Raw genomic sequence first — 19491 nt, 5'->3', positions numbered from 1 at the left:
AGGAACATGATAATAGTTTTCAAGTACATAAAAGATTGCTACAAGGAGGAGGGAGAAAAATTGTTCTCCTTAACCTCTGAGATTAGGACAAGAAGCAATGGGCTTAAATTGCAGAAAGGGCGGTTTAGGTTGGACATTAGGAAAAACTTCCTAACTGTCAGGGTAGTTAAGCACTGGAATAAATTGTCTAGGCAGGTTGTAGAATTTCCATCATTGGAGATTTTTAAGAGCAGGTTGGACAAACATCTGTCAGGGATGGTCTAGATAATAGTTAGTCCTGCCACGAGTGCAGGGGACTAGACTAGATCAGTGGTTCTCAACCAGGGGTCTGGGGCCCCCTGGGGGGCCGTGAGCAGGTTTCAGGGGATCCTCCAGGCATGGCCAGCATTAGACTCTCTGCGGCCCAGGGCTAAAAGCCAAAGCCTCACTTCATGGGGCTGAAGCCTGGGGCCCTGAGCCCTGCCACTTGGGGCGGAAGCTGAAGCCAAAGCCTAAGAAAGTTAGCTTCACAGCGACCCTGTGGCATGGGGCCCAAGGCATTTGCCCTGCTTGCTAACCCCTAATGCTGGCCCTGGCTTTTATATGCAGAAAACTAGTTGTAGCACAGGTGGGCCGTGGAGTTTTTATAGCATGTTGGGGGGCCTCAGAAAGAAAAAGGTTGAGAACCCCTGGACTAGATGATCTCTTGAGGTCCCTTCCAGTCCTGTGATTCTATGATAAAACATAACAATGTAGATGTTTCCACTTGAGCTGGAGCCCCGGCTCTCAAACCTGGCGAAGCGTCTCAGAACCTGGGCAAAACCAGCACTTTCCCTTCGCTGTCCAGGCTACACCACCTTCCTATCCGGCACCGCTCACTTTGGGAGCTGTGCAGGCCCCTTCATGCTCCTCTCCAGCCCAACAGAGGTCAGCTGCTCTGTGCTGCCAAAGCCTCAACTCCTACTGGATTTTCCACTGCCCAGCACCTGCACGAAAGTCTGCATTGATACAGATCTAGCAATGACACTGGCCCTGGTATCGTGTTACGTTTGTGTCAATTACATCATTGGGATCAATATCGTGAACTTTTGTGATGCATGGGAACCTTTTAATTTTCTTTTTAATTAGTTTCATTTTTGTATTGTGCCGTACTAAAAAATAAACAAACCATCATGGGCTGCATCCTACAAAACCCCAGTGAGAAAAAAATCCGAGTAATTAGGTAAATCCACCAAGTCTCTTTGAGTTTCACCGTGAGCTTTGTAAGGAACCAGTGCTATCAAAATTTAGACCTTTTCCTGACCTTTTTCTCTGGTGCTGAGCAAATGAGCTTTCTGCTCCAGCTGATCTAATTTAATCCAGGATTCTCAATGTTAAGTACCTGGTGAACTGGCCTCTCTTGCCACTCATCCAGCCAGCAAGGTTATTTTGAACATAATGCCATTTGGTTTGACCTGCTGTTGAGAGGTGAAATTGAATATACCTCCCCAAACTTCCTAGGATCTTAAACTTGTTATTTCAACAGATGTATATATAAATCCTGATGCTGAGGCTAATTCAGTCCGTCCCTTTATCTGAAGGGAAATTTGCTATCAGACAAAAACTAAATCGAACAAATTGGTGTTTTTGTTTTGTTTCCCCCCCACCCCCATATTATTAGTTACTGCTTCGTTGGAAAAATCGAAGCCAAAAGTAAGAACTGTAAGCAGTTCTGTGCTATTGTCAGATATCTATTTTTATCAAGGATCCCATGAATTACCTCAACCACACCTATAGCATTCTGGACACTGATAAGGACTTCCAGGTAGCCAAAATCATATAATCAAAAATCCCAGCCATCTCTATCCTAACAGGTTGTCCTCTCTCTTTCTATATGGTGTTTCAATTAGGCACATGTCAAGTATTTTGGATGTTAAGAGTTAAAATGTCAGAAGAGAAACCTGATTGAACTCATTAGATAAATTTCCAACTTGAAATAGACACACACGTGAGAATTACAGTCCTATTTTTAGTAGCATCATGTCCTGAAAAGAAAAGAGAAAGTGCTGAAGGTGAAGATGGTTACTCTGTAACTGCCCCCTGACAAATGACTGACCCATCTCAGAGCTCTGTATTTTTGGGGACCAGGTCTGCAGTCTTGGGCAACTGCGTCTACTTTAAGATATGGTAATACTGGTAAAAGAATAATGAATGATATGACTAGTGCTGAATTAGTTTAGGGAGAAAATAAGAATTCCTCCCCACCTCCAAAGAATACAACCAAACCTTTTGCAAGCGAAAGAGAATTGTCTGAAATATGGGATTAACTCCCTCAAACGCACACACGTGTCTCCCTTCCCCTCTCCCCGCCGGCCCCCCAGCATTTTCTAATTATGAGTCTGTGAGCTTCTGGGTTCTAGCTGGGACAGGAAGCAGAAGTTCTGAGATCTTGCAATTGTTCTGTGATGTTTCCAACCCAGTCAGAAGAAAGAAGCATCAGAACCTCACCTGTTGTGAGATTTTCCAGTCAAATTTTGTGGGCTTCAGAGGTTCATCTCATTCATATGAGGTTCAGAGAAGCAGTCAGACTTGTGGATGTTTATCTGAAACAAACCTTTTAAGATACAGTCATTAATATTCTTTATAGAAAACCAATCTACCTTTTGTCTGGAGCAGGTTTGGATTAGCTCACTGAACCATTTGCTTAACCCTAATGTATGTTTTAAGAAAGAAAGGGAAAAGCTGCAGAGGCTGTAGCACTTGCCCCTGTTAAGTTGCTGTCAGAATCAGTAGCTGTTTGCATCTTGTTAAATCTGCCCATCATCCTATTTAGTTTATGGCTCAAGCAAGAGACTTCTTCCTATAATCTCCATAATCATAAATGGTCATTCAATTTACAAAAAGGGAGAAATAGAATAAGAAACTTTAATCCTGCTTTACAGTTTGTAATCAATTCCTGCTCCTCTCTGGAACTTTGATTTATTTTATGGAGGGTCACAACTACAAATCTCAAAGCATATTTCAGTAAAAGCTGCAGAGCGATTTACTTTGAAACCCACCCCCCGTCTCCCTGCACTCCTACCCTTATGTCTGTGTGAAGCAAAGCTGTCAAAATATTTACACAATCTTTTGGTTCAAACATTCTCTTTGGGGAAAATACTATAATTAATAGTATCATTAACACAAAATCTTAAGTACCTTGGATATGACATCTATTGAGTCCAGAATCAACTGTGAAAATTATAATACAGCCAACTACCCACCATTAAGTGGATTTCTGTTACTATTTTTAATAATGTCCTCCTTCTTCATCAAGACATAATAATGGTGCTTTTCCATAAAACCTTCCATAGCTTTTTACAGCAGCAACCTTGTAAAATTAACCTGAAATGAAAAGTTTCAATGTTGCTTAAATTAGGTTCTAAGTAGTATAGTGAAACTGACCAGAATCATGTTTATTTCACTTTTTTGCTGCTTGGCAAATCTATGAGCAGGAGCAGAAGCACTGGAGTGGTCTGTCTGCAGATTAGGTAAAACAGTACTACATCAGTTCATGTTTGCAGGATTATCTTCATAATTATAAAGGAGTTTACTTTAAAGCCTCCATGCTTGCCAAGGAAGGTTTCCTATTCACTGCTGGTGAATGGAATTTTTCAAGCCCTAGTTTACTTGTATTTTTTCTCACTTCAGTAAGGTCTTTAAAGCTCATCATAAGTCTTCTCAGATAAAATATAATGGTTGTAAAAATGTATTAACAGTGAGGTTGACCATCTGCAGTAAGTGCTTCCTCAGATGGGGGGAAATACATTACAGGTGTTAAACCCAGAAATGCTTTGACCAAAATAGTTCGTTTCTCTGCCTAATTCTCTTTCCTGTCAAGAAACTGCTTAATTTTCAAACTTAATTCCAAAAATTGAATGCATCCTTTCTTAATGACTCTCATTTCCAGCAAAATATAATTTGGCATAAATGAATTTTCTTGGCAATTTCTTACAGTATATTGAATGTAGTCATTAGATACGTTTGCTAGTTGACTTCCATATTGCATCTGCTTTATATACTGCCCAATAAGGGTAAAGTCACAAAAGACGTAGATGCTTACCTGCCAGTTTAGAAACCTAAATCCCAGAATTAGGCACCGCTGGGATTCACAAAAATTCTGCTCAGCTGCTACATAACCCTAAAATCACTCATTGCCTCAATTTTTTCAGAGTTCCCTCTGCACATTCGTGCTGCAGCCCCACGCCTAAGCCCCAGAGCGGTGTATGAACTGGAGGAAGATAGGCATTCCTCCAGCTAGCTTCCTTCAGTGCCCGATTCGGTATGCATTCTCAGACCTCGCATACCAGATCGGGCCCCTGTAGCTCAGAGTACACAAAATGGGGAGGGGTCAGAGGGAGAGGAGGCCCTCCCTCATAATTTTTAGCTAAGCGGTTAGGGTACTTTCCTGGGATGTGGGAGACCCCTGGTTCAAGTCTCCCCTGCACCTGCAATGGAGAAGGGATTTGGACAGGGATCTGCCACCTCTCAGATGAGTACCCTAGCCACTGGACTTTGAGATAGTCTGATGTGGGGCGCTCTCAGTCTTTTCTGTTGAAACCGTTCCACTGTGGGTATTTAAGGAAAGACTCATTGGACCAGAGAGAGAAAGCAAGCGTGAAGATGGCTCTGGAGGGTGGTAGTTAGAGCACTCAGACGGCAGGTGGGAGACCCAGGATCCAGCTCTGCTGCGCCAAATGATTTTTTTTAATTGAAAAAGTGAAAAGACCTTTATTAAACATGCAAGAGCTCATAGAGAGGTGCAGAAACAGAAGAAATATGCAGCATGAGGCCAACCTAGATTAGGACTGATCCTGCAAATTACTGGGCACCTCAATTCCCATTGAAGTTGTGGGTGCTGAGCACCTCAGAGGATCACCTGTGTCTAGTCAGACAACATGAAGAAAACATCGGATACTTTCCTTTTTTCAAGTCACTATAAAAACAGAGTAATAAAACTGACTGGAATACCCTTCTCCAAGATAACAAGCATTATTATCATCACTATAATTCAGGAAAATGCTTAAAGTCAGTTAACATTACAGATTGGTGTCATATGCAAAACCTACCAAATATCCTAGCTATTGGTTATTATTCCTTGATGCTAGATTTTATAGATCAGTCCAATTTTATTCACATGAGATCTCATTCGGGTTTTTATTTATGATGCCTATTCAAGATGCACGGAGCACAACTGTTACATCTTAGTCTCCAGAGTTGATACACTACAGGTTCTCCACACCTTTGGTCGTGAAGGTTTTTCGCAGGTCAGGTATTGTAGACCAGATTGTTTTCTATTTATTCTAGCACACACCTTTTATCCCCACCCACCTTTCTCCACTCAAATTAGTTTTGCTCTTGATATGAGAGAAACACAATGGGATTTGTGCATGATTTCATATCTTTTTGTCACAAAATATGAGACAAACTTTTAAAGAATGAACAATTCTCTCTGGCTCCTGGGAAGTGTGAAGACTTCTCAGCCAAAACCCAAACATTGAAAATATAGTGGAGAGCAGCTTCCTAGCTGCAGGGAAGAGTCTAGGCTAGTTGAACAAAGCCAAAATTAAAATGTAAAATGCAGTTGACAATGATTATTAATTGGTTAGCTCCAGGGAGCCATCATGACCTCCCGGCCAAAGTTAAAATAACAAGACATGTTTTTTAAAAATAAAACAAGATGCTTAATAAAATTAGACTCCCACTTCACACATTCATTATTAATATGATGATGCCAAAAAGTAAAAGTTGTTTCTTTTAGATGAATAAAATGAAATTGGAATGGGAGCCATCGCAGGAAGCAGTAATTGGTTAATCGGTTTCCCCAAGCATAAATTGTTGGGGCAGAAATCTAATCTCAGCTGCACCATGCCTATCATAGCATATTAGGGAGAAAAATTGATGCTGTCCTGAACACTCATGCCCCAGTACGGTAGAAGATTTTGCCAGGTATGTGGCATTGCATGAAATGGTAAGATCTGAGAGAGGGCTCTCAGATATCAGGTACATTTAGATTATTCTTTATTGGCAATTGTGTTTGTCAGCTTTAAGAAATCTGTCTTTATAAACAGTAGGGTGAATTACTGATCTCCAAGTGGAGTCTAAGTTATTAGTTATGAACGATAAAAGCCTAAATGGCTTAGAACTGGTCTACCTGAGGAGTCACCTCTCTCCTCATTCCATATTGCCACAGCTGCAGTCAGTAGGGAGAATCTGAATCCCCCCTCATTATGTAAGAGATGGGATGGATGGCAGGTCGCTCTCTGTGAAGGCCCTGAGACTCAGGAGCTTGCTTCCACCCTTAGTCCAAAATACCCCAAATTTGGTGCTCTTTTAGGCATGGTGTAAAAGCCATCTGTTCGACTGGGTTTTTGGAGAGGGCTGAGAGCATGATTCCCATAATGATGAAGGGGGTAGAAAGGAGTTTCTATAAGTGTGAAAAGGAGTCACTTCTGTAAAGTGATTCTATAATGCTGCTGGGATTTATTGTGATGTTAGGGTGTCTAGAGCCTTGGATAGACTTTTTTAATTGTTTCTATGCACTTTGTTTATTTAGATTTTAAAATATCTCCAGTTATCTATCAACAATTAGAATAGTAACCGTGGACCTATTCAAAAAACAAAAATCCCAGAAACTTCAGAGCTGCCCAAGTGTCTAAGGATTGTATCAGTGTTGATAAATATCAGTTCTCCTACCTATTCCCAGAAGAAATCACTCATATCAAGGGTTAGAGGCTGGAACTGGAGATGAGGAGTACTTTGTAGCTTGTTGGCAATAAAAGTCGGATAGCTCGTTACTAAGGTGAGAATAGTGCCGCAGTACACAAACCAAAGCTATATTAAAAACATCTGGTCAAGATGAAACACGAAAATTTCAACAGTGTTGTTGATTAAGGGCTCAGCTGGGTGACACACCTCTTTATGGTGCCAGCTGCACCCTACCTATTGCTGTCAAATAGCTCATAGGGAGATGATGATAAACTTCCAGTGAAATCTATCAAGCCATAAATTGATACTTTGGCATCCTAGCTACATCAAAGCAAAATCACTCATCCAGAGCTTCGGAGTCCAAATTCTTCTCCAAGTTGTTCATTCCTGTTTCCCTTCTCAGGAAGTTTCATTGATGAATTTTCATCCTCGAGTTTAATGTTTTTTCTTCTGACAACACTTTCAGGTTCACTAGGCACAAAAACATGACCTCAGTATTTCCTAAGCAAAAGTTATAATTGGTTGATATTCTTAACCACTGCACATTTTTCTGCTCAAAGTAGCAAGGCTCAGATGACTATATATTTTATCTTTTAATGAATATTTGACTTATTCATAACAGCTTCTAGTAGATTCTCTCATTCCCCCCTCCACTATTCCCACCCTACACACTCTCTAACTATAATCACTTCAAGTCCGATCCTGCACCACTGAAATCATGGGAAATGTAAAACTGATATAATTTGAGTAAGATCAGGACTTTCGGATATACCTCTACCTTTATCCACTCTGGTACATGTCCTTTTACAGGTTTGCAGAAATACCCAGTGAAATTGGTCATATTCCAGACTGATGGGAATCTCTTGACCTTCTGATTGGAAAATCACTAGTTGTCAAACTATTGTTCTCACAGATGGTGATTGTAATCTTATCAGATTATAAGGGCTGCTCAGATCCCTCCATCTGACTGGCAAATTTTGTAGACATCTTAAATCTGTCTTCCAGAGAGTACTAGGTAACATCTTATCCAATGTAATACTTAGGGCTAAATCCACAAAGGGACTTTAGGCACAATCTTGTAATGCCCAACATTTAGGCACCCTGCCACCCAGCGGAATTCACGGCCCTGAGTTAGGTGCCCAGGCTCCCTATATAATGAGGGTGAGATAGGCACCTAAAAATAGGATTCACAAAAGCCAGCAAGCTGAATGGGGAACTGCTTAAACTAACCAATAGGAAATGCCGAGAAGAGGCAGGGATCTAAGCTCCACCCCTCAAAGGGACTTTGGTGCCTTACTCTGGCCCAGACTCTGTTCAGGATTGACAGCCATGAACCCTCCTGGAGTTAGGTGCTTAAACCAGGTCAGCCCTTCCTCATGAAAAAATGCAGGAAAAGGTGCTCGTGTCCCCCTGGCCCCTTATACACAATAGCCCAGTTGTTAGGGCAGGCTAAGGGAGATCCAGATTCAAATCCCCACTTGATTTGGAGCAGGGACTTGAACCCACTAGTGGTGCGGGGGAGGAGACGACACCTAGTTTGAGAAACCTACCAGCGCTTAGGTGCCAAGCAGCTCAGCGGAATCAGGACTTAGGCACTTTTGTGTGTGCCCATTGACAGACGTTTTTGCGCCATGGTAACTTTACCAGTGGAAACTTAAATTCGCACAGAATTAGCAGCAGAGACTTTACCAGTGGAAAATTAAGTTCCCACAGCAGCTGGGCAGAGGTTTTGAGGGTCTAAATTTTGGACTTTGCCACTAAAGTGGCAGTTAAGCGCCTAAGTCCTTTTGTGGATATAGCCCTAAAGCCTAAAAGAGACCACACCATCTTGATTTAAAAATTATTGAAGTGGAGAAATGAAGGAAGAAAACAGTTATATTTGAGCACCTGGAGTCAGTCCAGACCAGTACAGTATGTGGTTTAAAACAAATTATTTTCAGTTTTGTTCTTATGTGCAAAGCTGCTACATCATTCCTCCTCTGGATCCGAAACTAACTAGGAAAAAAAAAGGCTAACAAAAGTTTTAGAACATAAAGTGAAACCAACCCCCCCCCAAAACCCTGATCAGTTAGAAACTGCCAAAAGAAGCAATCAGTCCCAGACAAGCTAGGTATCAGACCCCACCAGGAGTATTTTAATACAGGAATCAGACAGTTTGTGACATTGTGGTAATATGTGGGGGAAGGAGAGAGGGTGGAAAAAGAAAACGAGACCTTATTATGCTTTTCCTGAGGTTGGTAATGTATCCTTCATCTGATCATTATAAAGTATTTGTATAAACGAGACATTACTGGCAGCATTTGTAAATGATCTTGCCTGCAGTTGGCTTTTTGAGTTATATTCATGCCAACAAAGGGGCCCCCTTCCTTCCTCACTCACACACATCCCCCAAGATGTTCTTCATGGGAGGGAAAGAATGTTAGTTATTTTCTTCTCTTCTCTCCCATTACTGTACATGCTGTCACTGCTGTTCTTGGCCATCAGGATGATCAGAATTATGTGTCGAAAAAGATTGACATCTGGACAGAAAGACTTCAGCACATCATCCAGGTAGTACATTGCAGCATATTCATCCCAGGATGCAGATAAGACAGGCAAAATTCTGAAGGGCTTTTGTGGAATAAAAGAGAATACATTGGGAAGGAAGAAAATGGATTATACTTTTTTCTTGTGAGGCTGTTCTACTCCCATCTTTTCTCCTGTTCATATATGTAGGCAAAGTACATTGACAGTGTGTTAGAAATCATACAAATCGCCTTTGGTCTTGGATGCCTACCAGCTAGCTGACTCTTCTTTGTTGCTACAGGAAGGAACACATTAAGTTCTCAACATCACTACTACCACTAGCTACATTTTTAGAGTCAAAACATAACATTTTGCAGTCTCACTAATACCAGTAACTTAATAGCTGCACTATAATGGGATCTATTCAAAATCAACTACAAATCTTGCCAGTATAATGCTGCTTGCGGCATCTTGAATGAAAAGTAACAAAAAATACTAGAAGAGGCAGCGTGGTCCAAAAGGACAGTTTCCTTTCCCGCCCTTGATCTGTCTTATCTATTTAGACTATAAGTTCTTCAAGGTAAAGATTGTCTCTCACTGTTTATTTGTACAGTGCCTAGAACAATGGGCCCCAGTCTTGGCTGGAGTTCCTAGATGCAACTGTAATACAAAGAATTAATAATACTAACAATAAAATTATACAGTAGAACCCCATTTATCCGACCCTTCATTATCTGGCTCTCCCTATTAACCAAACAACCAGCGCACACATGTCCAAAAGTAGGCGATCGCTCCTGTGGCTGCTAGATGGCTCTGCAGCCTCGCACTTTCCCGCTCTCCAGATTATCCAAATTTTTGATGATCCGGGTTTGGTTGATGCACATTTTATCTTTATACAGACATCATCTTGTCCTTTGCTTCAAGGTATTTCAGGATCTTTTTTTAACTTTATAATGTTTTCTGTAACATTCTGGGTCTTAGTTCAGTCTGCTGTGCAGGTACCGCCTGCCCTTTTACTAGACACCAGGGCAGAAATGAGATATTAAAAGAAGCACTTTTGATAGTGTTGTTGTTTCCTTTTTTCACTGTGCTGTTTACCTTGCTGCCAAAAAAAAAAAAAAAGTGTCCGTAACCTTTTTTTCCCCCCTGCACAGATCTCTAGCCAGTATTCTGTGTCTGAACCAGATGGAAGAACATATTAAAAGTTGCTTTTAAAACCACGGGTAGAGCAGTGTTGCCAGTATAGCTGTTCTGCCAAAAACATGGTATTGATTCTAGGATCTGTTGACAATTTCAAAAAAATTCTCTTCTGGCAAGAGAGCCCAACAGTGACATTTTTTCTTTCAATCATCCAAACAATATGGAGAAACCTTATCTGGGACATAATTTAATATATCCATCTATTTTTGCAAACATTGGATTTGAGAATAGCAATGTAAGCACATTCACTTTCCCAAGAATGGCCAAAAAAAAAAAAAAAAAAAAGAATCATTCCGAATGTAAGAAAAATTACTTGTACAATAAATAAATTTGACGCATTTGTGTCTGTTCTTCTACCTCACCTATGTGATTCCTACATTTTCAAAGTGTTGTCTAGGATTTTACAACATGGCCCTTGTGACATTTTGGGGTCCACCCAGCAGGCCAGTGTGAGGTTTGGTCACCATCAGCCTTGTAACCCTGGGTGTCTTGTGGCTGTGCAGCTTTGGAACAGAGCTCTGACCCAAACAGCCTGCCAGCAACCCACAAGCCTCACCGTGGCTTTGCCCAACCTGGTTACTCCTTGCAATCTGACCTTAGTACCCTTCCAGCCCCAAGTTCATCCCCAAATCATCCTACTTCAGGGACTAGTCCCTCTGACTGGACCCTCACACAAAACATTCCAACCTGTTACCTTTCTCAAAGTACATGCTTCACTGAACTTACACAGCATTGATTATTTATAATGAAAGCAAAACAAGTGTATTAACAAAAGAGCATGGATTAAGTGATACCAAGTAAAACAGATAAAGGTAGAAATGGTTACAAGGAAATAAAAGTGAAAACACACCTCTAAAAGTCTAAAACTTAATCTAGCTAAATAGTCTGTTCAAGATGGTTTCTCTCACCCTCAGTCTCCTTTCCAGCTTTTACTGGCCAGGACCCATCACAGACATCAGATTGCTTGGTTTCGTTGTCTCCTAAGGTGAAGGATAAAGATGGAGTCTCTCTCTCTTCTTTATATCCCCAAAAGGATTGCCTTTGTCTTACAAGTCAGAGAGACCTCCTGGGGATTCAGTCTCCCGTGTCTCTCTGTGATACAGGAGCTGTGTTAGTTCTCTGTCTCTTGGGTTCAGGATCAGGATAACCACGGCTGGTTTAGGTCAATAGCTTTGATTTCGGCTAATATGTAAATTGAGGTAAATCCACATTGGTCTAGGACAGACCTGTTTATTACATTTACCTAGGCTAGGCTGTTTTGTCTTAAACATGTTCTAGTAACATCACACAGAGGAAATTCATAATTTCACATATAATATTAACACATGCATTTTACAATGACATTAATAGCCAGTATGGTATTGGCTTTTATATGATACCTTACATAATACTTTTTGGATAAATACCATGACAACAGTGTTGTATGTAGTGAGTTGGTTTGGTCTGATGAGAGACAGTGACCCCTATGCCAGTGGGCACTAGTGGCTCTTAGGGCGCAGTCCTCCACTCAGTTCTTTGAAAATGTATCCATACTTTACATTTTGAATTTATTTTTCAAACATGGCAAACTTGCCTAACGTCAACTCAAAGCTGAACATTCACTGAGATTTCTTTCTTATCCCACAGACAATTCCAGCTCCCTCACCCACTTTGCAGAATCTACACTTCCACAAGCATCTCCTGTCCCTCTCACCCTTCCCCAAGAAGGAGCTGCTCCAGAAGGTGCTGCTCTTTGTGATCTGGATACAGGTGGCTTGGTGCTAGAAGTATAAATCATTAAGAAACCAACTATTGAGAATCAAGAGACTTTTCACAGTCCTGGGGAAGACTCTGAAAGTAGTTGAACACAAAATAAATGACCAAACTATAAATAAATAGGACACAAGTATTTTTCCCTTAAATGCTTTCAACATGATGTGGCCTGAGAAAAGGTTAGCAGTGCTAAATGCGCTATATACAGTACAGGGGCAGGGACTGCTCATTCAATTAGGGCTGGTCCACACTAACCCCCCCCCCCCCCCTGCGAACTAAGATATGCAACTTCAGCTATGTGAATAACGTAGCTGAAGTCAAAGTATCTTAGTTCGAACTTACCGCGGGTCCAGACGCGGCAGGCAGGCTCCCCCGTCGACTCCGCGTACTCCTCTCGCGGAGCAGGAGTACCGGCGTCGACGGCGAGCACTTCTGGGATCGATCCGGGATCAATTTATCACGTCTAGACAAGACACGATAAATCAATCCCAGAAGATCGATTGCTTACCGCCGGACCCGGAGATAAGTATAGACGTACCCTTAGTCCAAGTACTGTATTGTAAAAGCCAATCCACATCGAAATGCCTCTTCTTCCACAAAAAATAAACTTGCCCCAAACTCCTCATACCTCCATGCCACCTTCGACAAGCACAGCCAAGCTCTCCAGCTTCCTAGGACTTTCTTGTCACATACGGCTGACCCATTGGCCTGATGGTTACTGTGGTGCAGTAACTCTTTCTATAATTTACCTGCTGAATTGGTCTTGACATGCACACATGCTACCCGCCTTCCAAGCAAATGCAATAAGATAGAAGCTTAAGGACACACAAATGTGTGGGTATCATTTATATCCTTATACTGTATTGTAAACTATTGGTTTGTACAAGTCGCTTTGAAGTGCCAAATGTCTGAGTAAGGATTTAGGTATTTTTAATTAAGTTCTTTATAGAAAATATATTTGTGCTTAACTAGGTTAACTCCTTTGCCTTCTAAACAAACAGACTGTGTTCTCCCTACCAGCTGGAAAAGCTCGGATTTGGCAAAACAAAATAGGCAAAATGTCAAGGTAAATCCCAAAAGGAAAGCAGACAATATTTGTTTAAAATGATAAAAAGATTTACATATGGGGTCTGAAAAATCTTGGTCATCAGAATTTCAATTGGCTTGTTTAAAAGACCAAAACAGCAAATCAATTCAGTTTCTGTCTTGAAAATCAACAAAATATTACGTTGATCTTCTATTTAACACTAACAAGTTTTGGGGTTTGTTTCTGTTTTTTCTTCTGTATGTCTAAGTTATGGCCTCCATCACGTAGTGTCTGAGAGCCTCACAATCTTTGAGAATAAATCCATTAGAAGATTGCTTAAAGCCACTTCAGCCCGTGCCTGTATTCCTGGGTGTACCAGATCTTACCCTGTGTCTTTATGGTCATGAGGGGGTAGCTCTCATTTTTTCTATTTCCTTGAGCTTTGTCTTTTTAGACCTGTCCATAGTACAGCCTTGTCACATAGTTTGTGACATGGTTGGCTCTGAACATAGTTTGTGTTCACACCCAGTATTCTATATACTCGGTTAATAACCATGGCAGCTAATAGTATTCTGCCCTGGCCTGCAATCTAAACAGGCATGTGATTGTCTTCCTGTATCCAGTTTGCATCATTTGTTTTGCTGTGTGGCTTGGACTCTCTGACTGTGCCTGTGGAACTGGTTTTCCTTAGTCTCAGGCCTCTGCGTACTAGGACATCCCAGAGCGTGTTGTCCACACATACTGTTAGTGGCCCACTGTATTCATACCCTCTGGGTGCTATTAGAGAGCTGCCTAGATTTTCCCAGCATTTTTTAATAAACACATGGGTAAGCAGTTTAAGTGTGGATGACACATGGTTGTGTTATAAAAATTGCTGCTGTGAGTACACAACTCAATCGTGTTTTATATAAAGTCATGAACTGACTTTAAAATCATGGTTGTACTTATAATGTGGATGGGTCCATTTCCTATGTGTCTTCTACTTTTCTCTCTTAAAGCTATGTTGAATCGTCAGTTTAAGATCCATTAAACTTCAGTCAGCTACATGTTTTTTCAGTCAGCTTGTGCTTATAAAAAGATATAAACAGTAACTATATCCAGAACAATAATTAGCAGCTGTATGATATATTAGAAAATATGCCCTAAGCATAATGGGGAAAATATTTACATGTACATATTTCCATCTAGTGCCATAACTTCTTATATTAGATCTGGACATTGTGCTGGATATAGCTACTTCTAAAGACCACCAAAAAAGGGAGTGATTGTCTGTAAAGAGGGTTTATTATTAAGTGTAGTGTAGTTAATCTTATTTATACTAGATTTTAAATCACTCAAGATAAAAAGGCTGCATTAGTGCTGTAATATGTCAAGAAAGCCTGAAGTCCTTTAACAAAATCTCTGCATGTGACTAGGGTAATCTGCATGTGGCTTGTTGTATTACATTGTATGGAAAGAGTTTAACCTTTATTTGTACTTTAAAGGTAGGTCAACCCAAAAAATATTGAATGTATAAATATCTAATTCTAACAGAGTTCTCCCACACTCTGCACTTCACGAAGTAATACTTTTGTAGATTTTAATGATCTCACAGTAATATTCTTGTCATTTATCAGTTTTTCCCCCTCATTCAGCCATCTGTATTAATGAAATATTTATGCTGAGTATACTAAAAGCTTATAGGTGGAGGGGTGGGGTTCATTATGTGGAACAACTACACAAATTCTGTTATGAAAATTATATTAACTCTGTATCCATGATTATGGGTTCTTGGGCTCAGAGTGGGACCAGAGTTTGGCACGCAACGAAGTTGGGAGAATGAGGGCAACCAATACAATCAAGCCAAGAGCACTAGTTAAAAAATGTAGAATTGTTTTCTGAAAATGTGAATGCACCAATAACCCATATGTGGGAAAACATGACTGACATATCATGCAATTTCTTTAAATGACAGCTGACTTTGATCATGACCATAATAGTGCAGAGGGTGGACTAGATTAGAATGAACTGTTCGTGAAGAGTTTGTCCAGTGTAATAGGCACAGATATGGTTTCCATCAACATCATGAATAAACCACATACTATTTTTTTTTTTTAAAGAACAAACACACTTTGGTTAGTCTATTGATGTAAAACTATCTATTTTTCCATGAGTGCCAGTTTCCCCTTTTGCAGCCATTGCATCTGTTTGGATGCATAGAGAATTTGCCTACAAATGAATGCAAAGTACCAGTGAAGAATGTTGAATTTTATTCCCTTCTCCTTCAGTGTTAATTTTTTATTCTCCACAAAACTGATACTGGTGCTAGCCATTCTTTTTACAGCAAGCATCCTTGCTGGGTGGTTAAACAACACAAACAGTTGAATCATGATTAACTGAAGCTTTTTGATGTCTTTGTTTTTCATTTTTGTATTTGATTCCATAACTTTTGGATCTTAGCTTATGTCAGTGTTCGTGCTTTTTCAGTTTCAGTCTAATATCTGTTCTCTAATATTTGATTCTTTAACTGCAATATCCCGTAGTAGACTTCTGGATTGACTTTCTTAATTTGCAGATTTACCTTTAATTGATGGTATAAAATATAGTGCATTGGGTTGTTAACCATTTGTCTTATTTTTCAATTTATTATCATTTGTTTGCTTTTTACCTTGCCTTTTTTATGGCAGATTTCCATTTAATTTACCAATGAAAACTCTGAAAGGAACTACAGGCTTCTCTCCCCCCCCCCCCCTTCCCCTTCTGAGTTTGGAAACTTCTGAAGTTAAAAAGGAGCTTATTTTGTACACTTGTATGTTTCTACAGAAGCTATCATGAAACCCTCCTGGACAAATTTGTGATCACTTGGTCTTTGTTTCACAGAGTTCACTGAACAATTGATTTGCCAGTGCAGAAGAAATTTAATGTGAGGGCGGTTTTGCTCTATTAGACTTGACAGTGTTTGAACAAAGTTAATACTCTTGCCCAACTGGCTTTTCAATTGATTTCTATACTCAATATTACTATGTAAAACAAAGTGGAACATTAAAGGTGAACTTGCATCATACCTGTAGAGATGAGTTTTTCTTCTTCGAGTGCTTGCTCATGTCCATTCCATATTAGCTGTGTGTGCTCGCCACATGCACCGGTGCTGGAAGTTTTTACCTCAGCAGTACCTGTAGGGGAACGGCTCTGGGTGCCCTCTGGAGTGGCGCTTGCATGGCACAGTATAAGGGGCACCGCCAGCTCCCCCCACCCTCAGTTCCTTCTTGCTGCCGGTGACGGTGCTGGAATGTCTGCTGCTTCAGCTTGTGTTGTTTCGTTCTCTGTTCTTGTGAACTTTGAAATCCTGTAAAATAGTTATACATAGTTAATAGTTTCTTAGATGCCCTTAGTAGTAGTTCTCAAACTCTTTATTAGTCCCGAACGGGACTCAGCCAGGGGACGGGGCATGCCCCGGTCCCCAGGCTTTAAGCCCTGCGATCCACATACCAGCTGCCTAAGGTGCTTAGGCACAGGGCACATAAGTGACAAGTGCCGTATCTGCAAGTCCTTCAAACCTAGGATGAAGAAGGAGCACGATATCCGTCTAAGAGCGCTCCTAATGGAGTCGGCACTCACTCTGGCACTGGAGCAGCACAGTGTGCAGTGCTCCCCTGGCGCCATCCATGAGCTAGCACCGGTCTCCCTCCCTAGCACCGGGGGCACTGATCAATGGACTCGAGACGTACTTCGCCAGTAGATTGGCACAGATCCTGATGCACATGCCACCCTGCAAGAACTCCAGAGAGAACTGTGGAGCAAACAGACAGCAAATTGCATGGCCTCAAGGACTCTCGCACGACCCTGAAGACCCTGGGTCTCTACATCCCAGCCCCGGCACGTAAGCGGTTCAGACCGCAGCAGCTGCCAGGCCAACAGAGCCAGCCTCATAAATGATCCAAGAGCTACAAGCGCCGCCCAAGCCACCCGCCTCCACCCTCTGCCCAATTGGGCTTGACCCAGAATAAGTAGGGGGCCAAACGGTCATTTTGAGTGTGTGCCCGAGGGCGACCTACCAGACTATTCTCTGGATCCATCTTTCCCAGTGTTCTCCAACCACCTTTCCCTCTTCCTCCCTGCCTGGTTGGCTATAACCTTGGACCAATGGGTCCTCAACACAGTGGAACAGGGTTATACCCTCCAGTTCCTTTCTACCCCCCCTTCCCACCCGCCTTCCCCATCCCTCTTCAGGGACCCCTCTTACGAGAGTCTCCTCGCGCAGAGGTAAAGGGGTTGCTACATCTCGGTGCAGTCAAAGAAATTCCTCTTGAGTATAGGAACAAGGGGTTCTATTCCCGGTACTTTTTAATCCCAAAGGCCAAGGACAGTCTATGGCCCATCCTGGATCTGCAAGACTTCAACAAGGACCTAAAGAAGCTAAAGTTCCTCATGGTTTCCCTGGCTTCTATTCTCCCCTCCCTGGATCTGGGAGACTGGTATGCCGCCCTTGACTTGAAGGACACATTCTTCCACATAGCGATCTTTCAAGGACAGACACTTCCTCCGATTTACCGTGGGGCCCCACCACTACCAGTTTGCAGTCCTCCCATTCGGCCTGGTGACAGCACTGAGAGTGTTTACCAAGTGCATGTCGGTGGTATTGGCTTACCTCAGGCGTCAGAGTATCCAGATCTACCCATACCTCAGTGACTGGCTCGTCAAGGGCAGCTCCAGGTCTCAAGTCCAAAGAGATGTCACGGTGCTTCAAGCTACATGCCACGATTGGGACCTGCTGGTAAATGACAAAAAGTTGACGTTAGTGCCAGTGCCGAGGATAGAGTTCATCGGAGAGGTCCTCAACTCGACCTGCGCCAAGGCGTTCCTGCTGCTGGAAAGGTTCCACACATTGATGAATCTCATCACGTAAGTCTCCGCATTCCCTCTGACTACAACCAGGGTCTGTCTGTGCTTCCTGGGTCACATGGCAGCGTTCACTTACGTGGTCCGCCATGCCAGACTCCGGATGCAGCCCCTGCAACAATAGTCTATTCCCAGTCCCATGACACCCTGGGAAAGATTGTTACCATTCCCCAGGCAATACTTACCTCGCTGCAGTGGTGGACTGACTGCAGGATGGTCCTGGAAGGGGTTCCCTTTGACAACCCTCCCCACTCCATTGAGTTGGTGTCGGACGCCTCGGACCTCGGCTGAGGGGCGCTTATCGGCATTGTCCAGACTCAGGGGACGTGGTCCCTGGACGAAGCGCGGTAGCACATAAGCATCAAAGAATTCCGAGCAGTCCGGCTGTTGTTCCGAGCAGTCCGGCTGGTGTGCGGAGTCTTCTTGCCCTACCTGTCGGGCAAGATGGTACAAGTCCTGCCGGACAACACAGCCTCGATGTTCTACATCAACAGGCAAGGCAGAGTGTGCTCGTCGGCTCTCTGTCAGGAGGTGCTCCGCCTCTGGGACTTCTGAATCAGCCACAAGATCCACCTGGAAGCTTGTCACCTTCCTGGCATCAGGAATACACTGGCGGACCAGCTCAGCAGGGACTTCTCCTCTCACCACGAGTGATCGCTCCATCCAGAGGTAGCCTGCATGACCTTCCAAAGGTGGGGAACTTCCCAAGTGGACCTGTTCACTACCAGACAGAACAGGAAATGCCACCAGTTTTGTTTTTGGCAAGGACTAAGCAAAGGCTCCTTCTCCAATGCCTTCCTCCTGTTGTGGTCAGGGAGCCTGATGTACGCGTTCCTTCTGATTCCGCTCATCAGCAGGACCCTAGCAAAGATCAAGAGGCACAAGGCGCAGGTCATCCTGATCGCCCCGACATGGCCTCGCCGACACTGGTTCAGCACGCTCCTGGGCCCCTGCCCAACCGACCAGACCTGCTGTCACAGGACCACGGTTGACTCTTACACCCCAACCTCAGATCCCTCCACCTCTCAGCGTGGATGCTGCATGGCTGAACCCAGAGGAGTGGACCTATTCGGAAGGAGTCCAACAGGTCCTCCTGGAAGGTAGGAAGCCCTCAACTAGACTGACTTACCTGGCCAAGTGAACGTGGTTTTCCTGCTGGGCATCTGAACGGGGTATCTCTCCCTCGCATTCCTCCATACAGGCTGTCCTGGACTACCTGCTCCATTTGAGGAACCAAGGCCTGACGCACTCTTCCATTAGAGTGCGTCTCGTGGCCATCTCCTCTTTTCACCCACCAATCCAAGGACAGACGGTGTTTTCCCATGACATGACGGTCAGATTTGTGAGAGGGCTCAAGAGACTCTTCCTGCAGGTACGGTCTCCTGTCCCACAGTGGGATCTTAACTCTCTAGGCTCACTGGCCC

The 19491-nt window shown here is 42.7% G+C and overlaps 1 protein-coding gene and 1 long non-coding RNA gene across 6 annotated transcripts in view; one reads left to right on the top strand and one right to left on the bottom strand.

The window, feature by feature from the left end:
• Positions 1-19491, top strand: part of C10H7orf50 (chromosome 10 C7orf50 homolog) — a 192038-nt gene that overhangs the window by 165229 nt on the left and 7318 nt on the right. The window lies entirely within an intron of this gene.
• Positions 8813-16494, bottom strand: LOC128844009 (uncharacterized). 2 transcript variants are annotated; one of them, XR_008446410.1, is made up of 3 exons: positions 16234-16494; positions 11319-11390; positions 8813-9315 (listed from the first exon to the last, which is right to left on the bottom strand). It is a non-coding gene; the product is annotated as an uncharacterized LOC128844009 (long non-coding RNA). The 2 variants fall into 2 exon arrangements; XR_008446409.1 differs by lacking the exon at positions 11319-11390.

The sequence above is a fragment of the Malaclemys terrapin genome, chromosome 10 (genome assembly GCF_027887155.1).
Source record: "Malaclemys terrapin pileata isolate rMalTer1 chromosome 10, rMalTer1.hap1, whole genome shotgun sequence".
Classification (NCBI taxonomy): Eukaryota; Metazoa; Chordata; order Testudines; family Emydidae; genus Malaclemys; species Malaclemys terrapin.
The sequence above is the reverse complement of the archived record's forward strand: the minus strand, read 5'-3'. Positions and strand labels throughout refer to the sequence as shown.